Source organism: Pan paniscus, chromosome Y, assembly GCF_029289425.2.
Source record: "Pan paniscus chromosome Y, NHGRI_mPanPan1-v2.0_pri, whole genome shotgun sequence".
NCBI lineage: Eukaryota > Metazoa > Chordata > Mammalia > Primates > Hominidae > Pan > Pan paniscus.
In genome coordinates, this window is record NC_073273.2 from 26106290 (window position 1) to 26114697 (window position 8408).

The window sequence follows — 8408 nt, forward strand, 5'->3', positions numbered from 1 at the left end:
CACCATGAGAGGTCCCAGCAGAGTTGATAAAATAATATGTTGGGCTACATTTAAACATTTTTACTGCTATCACTAAAGCATGAACTAATTAAAGTACTATTTGGAAATATCTGCTTTCCTCTGCCTTTGTTGACAGGATAATAATTAAGCCTGAAATAGTAGAAGGTTTTATTTAAAATAAGTGTAAGAGTAGTATTTTGAAGCTTGACAAGTTTAATTCTAAGGTAAATGTTGAGTCACATTTTCTGAACATGAACTGAAGTTCTCACTTTCATATCGTTCCCTATATTTTATACTGTTAAGAATACTCATTATTGAAGCACGTTATATTTGTTCTTTATAATTTTCCTTAGAATTTCGTGTAAATAATGATCTGATCTATTAAATGTAATTCTATAATTTACAAATCCATCCTGGACCATTACCATATCTCTGAAATGCATCTCTGTAAGAACTTCCACTTACTCATTGAGAAAGATCTCTACCACAGGCCTCAGAGTAGCCACCACGATCACTAAATTGAAAAAAAAAATAATAAAAAAGTGTTCTTAATGGCAGAAAGAACAATTTAAGAAATCAATTTAATAAATCCAGATAACATTATAGTACTTATATCCTGTAGAGGAATGTTCATCCTGACTAGAATGACCATAATCACAGTATGCATAGCCTCTAGGTGGTGGAGCATAATCCCTAGCTTCTCAGGAACTTGGATGATGTCTGTGTGCATGAGTTTAAGCAACAAATTTTAAATTTTTAAATTCTAGTATCCAAAAATATATCTAAATAACAACTTAAACACAATTAAATTGCCAAACATCTAAATAGCTATTTCTCCAATAAAATAGGCAAATGCCCAGAAAGCACATGGAACAGATACTCATAATCAGTGATTCAGAAAATGTATTTCGAATCCACAACGAGATACCATACTTCACACACACACACACACACACACACACACACACACACACACACACACACTGGAATGGCAGTAAAAGCAGGAAATACCAAGTGTTTGAGGGGATGTAGATAAACTGGAACCCTGATACAATACTTGTTGGAATGGAAAATGATGCAACTTCTATGGAGAAATGTGGTGGTTCCTCAAGAAAACAAACATAATTATCATAGAACCAAGCAATTCCACTTATATACATACCCAGAATCGAATAAGTGTACTCAAACAAATATTGGTGCATAGAAACACTGTGGTGGAAACACCCCAAATAAAATAATGGGTTAACAGTTTGTGGAAGGAGTGAAGTGCTGCAATGTAAATGAACCTTCGAAACATCATGCAAAGGGAAAAGAGACAGATGCAAAAAGTCATGTAGTGTTTGAGCCCATTAACATTAAGTACCCACAACAGATAAATTCAGAGGTGGAACACTGACTGGTGTTTGCTAGCAGCTGAGGGAAGGGAGAAAATGGAAGGAACTGCTTAACTGGTAGTTGGAGTTTTAGCTTGGAATCATGAAAATGTTTCGGAACTCGATGGAGGTAGTTGTTGCATGACACAGAATGTATTAAACACCACTTAACTCTTTACCTTATAATGTGTACTTTTGTTATGTGAATTTCATCAGCACAACAAAAAAAATCAACTATTTAATTTCATTTTTCCTTTAACTCTCCTTAATTGCATAACCATCATCTCTTGGTGACATATGGTCATTTATCCAGGAAGCGATTGTCACTCTGCATGGAGGACCTCCATAATTCTCTCTTCCACGTGATATGGGATATTTAACACTCATGTGATGGAACATTATGTAAAGAACACCAGATCTGAAACACTATTTTCTCTTCTCTCAAACAACTTTTTAAAATTATTGCTTCTATGACTCCATTCTTTGTTTCCTAAATTACTAGCCAATCATGACACTGTGAATATTTCTTATGGCTTTGGATAATCCCATGGCTCCCGCAAGGCCAGTTCTTCTAATGAAGCTGAAGGCTAACACTAATTCTCAGGTAAAGTTCATTTGCAATGTTAATAACAACTTAGTTATTATTTTCCTCTTCATATGAATGACTGATGACTACTAATGACAGAGGGAAAACATGTAAAACCATCAAACTTTTCACTGATTTTAAAGTTTACATAAATTGTCCTTTCTCAGCTGAAGAAGGTAAATTTTCCCATGTTGTTAAATTCATCTCACACACACAAATACTGCTACCTTTGAATGACTACATGCTAAATTTTTACATAAAAGTTCTCCTTTATCTCTAAGTGGCTGGCTCTATATTGACTCTAAGTGGCTCTATCTCTAAGTGGCTGTCTAATGTTGACAAATTAAAATGTATTAGTGAAGATTTTCTAATGATGGCCAACATTTACTTTTATTTCAATAACCAGTAACGTTAAAGGGGTCATTACAACATTGTTGCTATTTCAAAATAGAGAAGGTTCTTCTTTAATATCCTCTTCACTAGCTATTCCTTAAATGTCAGTCTTTCACGTATGATATGTTCACGAGCGAATTTTCCAATGAAATATGTTGGCTTTTGTGTCCTGAAGTCAATAAATACCTAGCTTCACTGACAGTCTACATATGAAATGTAAAATTGAAAATGTCGGTTTTCAATTTCCTCCATATTAGGATGGAGGACTAAGTAAGAATTTTAATTTGTTCTGCTTAAACTTCTTTGCTAAGAACTTTTATTTATTGTCTTGCTTTCTTCTGTTTAGTCTGCGATCTTAAAATTATCCTTCTGAAAAATACTGCTTCTATTAAATCCTACTGCTCACCTCGTGTTGCTTAGTTCTGAGTACTCTCCTCAAATAATTTCAAATTTTACACTAAGGATCTTCTGTTAATGTTTAAACCTCCCGGTACAATCTTAATTATTGATTTACATCCCCTTATATTTCACAACACCGTCCTTCTGCGATGCTCACTTAAGAATATTGAACTCCTTCATGTCTACCTTTCAAGCCTTGAATTTATTTTTAAATTATATTTAAGCCCAGTGACTCCTTTTCTGCTAAATGCTCTTGTAGTTCTTTTGAATCTTCATATAAGCAGGAAGAATGCCTTGCACATAAGCTTATTGAGGTCTCAGAAGCTGGATGGCCCAGCTCAGTGGCTGACGCTGTGAGCCAGTGTAGAAGGCTGAGGCAGCTGGACTGCTCAAGCCCCAGGCTTTAATGTCAGTTTTGAAAATGTAGTGAGATCCTCTCTCCACAAAAAAATAGGAAAAATGTTTAGCTAGGTGTAGTGGTGCATGCCGGTAGTTGCAGCATCTCAGGAGGCTGAAACAGGAGAATTGCTTGAGCCCAGGAATTTGAGGCTGTAGTGAGCCATCATCTCACCAACGCACTCTGACCTGGTAAGAACAAGACTCCAACCCAACAAAGAAGCTGAACAAGCAATTTTCAGATTGGAACATCAGGGGACCATTACCATGGCACCTAGGAAATGGAAGAATTCATTAGATGAAGAAGCCTACCATCAAAGAATACTGCTAGGAGCTTTTAGAAAAATAAAGGGGAATCCTCTAGCAAACACAGGATTAAAAGAAACGTTGGCCTCACTCTAATCAATTCCTTGATCTGCAATGAGAAGCTGGAGTATTTCTTCACCATAAACCTGAAACGTACCTAGTGAGAGAGAAACTATACTCAAAGTGATCGATCACCAATTAAGCCAACGTGTATGTCACTTCTATTTTGTTTGATAAACTTAAAGTTAAGCATCCAGGTAAAATGGCTCATTTTTAGTCCTACAAAAACTATGGTCTTTCTATCAGGTAGCATTTACCTTGGCCTCCCATCCAACTATTGCTTCTTGCCACAGCAGAAGGAGCAGATTTTTAGGAGGAGGCCCTCCACTTCTTGAAGAGGGACCACTTTTAACTGGAGTGAGTCCCCTAGAATAACTCATGTTGAGATCAAGAGTGTATCCACCATCATCTGCATTTCAAAGAAACTCTTTTTTTTCTTTTTCTTTTTTTTGAGGTGGGGTCTTGCTCTTTCACCCAGGCTGGGGTGCAGTGGCACGATCTTGGCTCACTGCAAGCTCAGCCTCCCGGTTCATGCCATTCTCCTGCCTCTGCCTCCTGAGTGGCTGGGACTACAGGTGCCCGCCACCACACCTGGCTATTTTTGTGTGTGTGTGTGTTTTTAGTAGAGACAGGGTTTCACTGTGTTAGCCAGGATGGTCTCGATCTCCTGACCTCGTGATCTGCCCTCCTCGGCCTCCCAAAGTGCTGGGATTACAGGCGTGAGCCACTGCGCCCGGCCTCAAACAAACTCCTTAGTTAACTAACATCACTGTTTCTTAAATGGCTAAGTTTTAGTTTTTTATAAAGATTTTCTACATATTATAATCTTACAAATTCACATTTGTCTAAACTAATAAAATTAACATTTTTATATGAAATTAGTACAATTCAAGCAAGAAAACTCCATTTAGAAAATCTAGAAAGAAACTCAAGAATCATAATATTTTCTATGAGAGAGATGTGGGAAAAGTAGGGAGTGAACAAGGAGCAGATATTGATCAGTAAAATATCTAAGTATACTATACATAAAAATATTAAAAGAAAAATGATAAATGACTTTATATCATTCTGTTATGAGGAAAAATTTTCAAAGCATATGATAAAGATAAACTAAATTCTATTCAAAGAAACTCAAATATTTACAATATCAAAAAGTGACACATCAGGAAAATACCTTACCTCTAAAATTTGTTAACAGAATATAGAATTCTTACAATTCCCTTATAAAACACTAATTTTCAGATTAGACTGTTAAATTTTAATAATCTTTAAGAATTGCATATTACATAATATAAAAATATTTTTCATATATCTACAAAAAATATAGACATATGCCAATTGCCAGGTGGCGTTACAGGTTAGAATACACACATTCTCTTACATGACAGAATATTATTGAACCTCACCCTCAAGATCAATGGAGACAAAATAATCATGAAACTATGCATCTTAAAATGGAGCAAACACTGCAATTTCAGCTTCAAAAGAACATCTCCAGTTAATTACACATCTGGTTATTAAAACCCAAAAATAAATGATAGATTTTTGAAGGTTGGTTAATAGACAATACAAGTTAACTGATATATTTATTTATTTATTTATTTATTTGTTATTGAGATGGACTCTTGCCCTATTACCCCAGGCTACAGTGCAATCATGTGATCTCACCTCACTGCAGCTTCCACCTCCCAGATTCCAGTGATTCTCCTGCCTCAGCCAAGTAGCTGGGATTACAGGTGCAAGCTACCATGCCAGGCTAATTTTTTATACCTTTAGGAGAGACAGGGTTTCACCATGTTTGTCTGGAACTCCTGACCTTGTGGTCCCCCCATCCCATACTTCCCAAGTTCTGAGATGACAGGCATGAGCCATCTCACCCAGCCCATCCAATCATTTTGTTTTGTTTTGTTTTGTTTACAAATATATGGTTAGTTTTTCTTTTTTACGTAAAAATCGACCCCTCATTTCTATGGTGTAAATCACTCATAAATATCATTTTCAGTGACTCATCCTTCAGCAAAGAAAGATACATATATATCTGTGAAGCCGTGGTTATTAGACCTTTCCAGAGTCACTGACTGTTTTCAGAAATTAAAGTTCTACGTTTCTTAAATTGAAAATGCTTTATGGCAGACCAATGTACAAACTCTCTATCAAAATTACAACGCAATAGATTTGCATAGATGTTAGCACATGTATACACAAAAAAACAAATATTGCAAAATCAATCTTAAATACTGAGTTACTTTTTTCCTGTTGGAAAATTTTAAATATTCCATCCTATTTTGATGTTACAACTGATATGAAGTTCTGGGCCCCAAAGTTGAAAACTCTAAAGTATAATGAATATAAATGAGTTCTGCAGAAAACTTGTTGAGTGCAGGCAATCAGCATTCATAAACACAACTCAGTTTCAAATTTTTGTTATTTCAGTGCAAAGTTATTACAACTTTAAAATGAATTTTAGATATTAGTTCAATCATTCTGATAATACACCTTTAGTACTTAGAAATAATTGTATCTGTAAGTTAATTTTCTGTTCATAAAGGAAATAGATAAAATTGAGAAAATTTGATATCGTCAAACTTACTTTCTTTCAGTCCTGTGGTTCCATTTTTATATTTTAAAACATTACCGAAGTGTCCTTCCTATGAGAGAAGCCACCCTCTTGTTCCTCCACTACTTCGTCTTCCAGATCTCAGACTTCCTGCAGGTATCCTGTTTTTTGAAGAAGGTGGTGGTCTCCGCCTACCACAACTTTGAAAAGGTGGTTTCCTGGCTTGTTCTAGTTTTATTGCTTTTCCGTGCAAAGACTAAAAGTATTAAGGGTACTATCAATAACACTGGCACATTTAACCTAAGCACATTTTACAAACATTTTTTACATCAACTATAGTTCATAGTTAATTAGGTGATGCAAAGATGTTGGAAAAAGTGTTTTTGGAGTCACATGCCTTTAAAATGCCTTACTTGAGCAAAGGCTAAACCCTTGGGGAAGTAATCTAGGCAGACATTTGGAGGAAGAGAATTCCAGGCAGACAAAATAACCATTGAAATAATTCGGAGACTAGAATTAAGCAAGTAGTCATACTCCCAACATGTGGCAAGATGAACAAAGGAAAACACTTAAGTGAGATCAAAGACAAATCCTTTTGTTTATTCTGAGTATAATTCTGACTACTTGGAGAACAAACTGTAAGCTGCAAGTGAGTATCAGATTCAAGCAGAGAAACTAAACAAATGATGATGCTTCAACAAATGTAATGGCAGAGGAGGTGATACATGCAGTCGTTTCATGTGACTGTATAAGTTGTGCTTTGCGTAAAGTTACTTGGCTGAGGGCATAAGTAATATGCAGATAATGATGTTGAGTATGTAGGTGATTTTTTATTGTTTTGAACTTTCTTCTAAATTCCCTCTGGTATTTGATTTCACTTTTTAAACCAGTGTTACAATTATTTATACCTAAATGTTACATGGAACTCATGTAGTATGTACCATGTAAAATTTATTACTGTCAATCAAGTAATATGAAATTTACATGTGATAGAAATGTATAATTTATACTTTTAAGTTAATATCTTATAATTTAATATATATAAACCATATAAGCTATATAACTAACTTATAAATCTAAGTATTCCTAAACATACATAATATATGTATCTGTATATGTCATAACTAACATATATGTATTGCATATAGATGAAATGTATGCATTATATATTTTAATACAGATATACTATATGTCTATATGTATTTCCTTTTTTATATACTTTAAGTTCAGGGGTACATGTGCAGATGTGCAGTTTTGTTACATAGGTATACACGTGCCATGGTGGTTTGCTGCACCCATCAACCCATCATATACATTAGGTATTTCTCCTAATGCTATCCCTCCCCTAGCCCTCCAGCCCACTAAAGGCCCAGTGTGTGATGTTGCCTTTCCTGTGTCCATGTGTTCTCATTTTTTAACTCCAGCTTATAAGAGAGAACATGCAGTGTTTGGCTTTCTGTTCTTGTGTTAGTTTGCTGAGAATGATGCTTTCCAGCTTTACCCATGTCCCTGCAAAGGATATGAACTCATACTTTTTTATGGCTGCTTACTATTCCATTGTGTATATGTGCCACATTTTCTTTATCCACGCTATCACTGATGGACATTTGGGTTGGTTCCAAGTCTTTGCTATTGTGAACAATGCCTCAATAAACATAAGTGTGAATGTGTCTTTATAGTAGAATGATTGACAATCCTTTGGATATACAACCCATAATGGGAATGCTGGGTCAAATGGTATTTCTAGTTTTAGATCCTTGAGGAATAACCTGTCTGTACTCCACAATGGTCGAACTAATTTACACTCCCATCAACAGTGTAAAAGCATTCTTTTTCTCCACATCCTCTCCAGCATGTGTTGTTTCCTGACTTTTTAATGATCACCATTCTAACTGGCCTGAGATGGTATCTCATTATGGTTTTGATTTGCATTTCTCTAATGACCATTGATGATGAGCTTTTTTTCATATTTTTGTCAGCTGCATAAATGTCTTCTTTTGAGAAGTGTCTGTTCATACCCTTCACCCACTTTATGATGGGTTGGTTTTTTTTTATTGTAAATTTGCTTAAGTTCTTTGTAGATTGTGGATATTGGTCCTTTGTCAGATGGATAGAGTGCAAAAATTTTCTCCTATTCTATAGGTTGCCTGTTCACTCTAATGATAATTTCCTTTGCTGTCAGAAGCTCTTTAGTTTACTTAGATTCCATTTGTCAATTTTGCTTTTGTTGCCATTGCTTTTGGTGCTTTAGACATGAGGTGTTTGCTCATGCCTATGTCCTAAATGGTATTGCCTAGGTTTATCTTCTAGGCCTTTTTTGGTTTTAGGTCTTACATTT

The 8408-nt window shown here is 35.3% G+C and overlaps 1 pseudogene; it reads right to left on the bottom strand.

Moving 5' to 3' along the window:
• The window catches only part of LOC129395646 (RNA-binding motif protein, Y chromosome, family 1 member F/J-like), a 353374-nt pseudogene extending 346810 nt beyond the window's left edge, over positions 1-6564 (bottom strand).
• Between the last annotated feature and the right edge of the window lie 1844 nt (positions 6565-8408).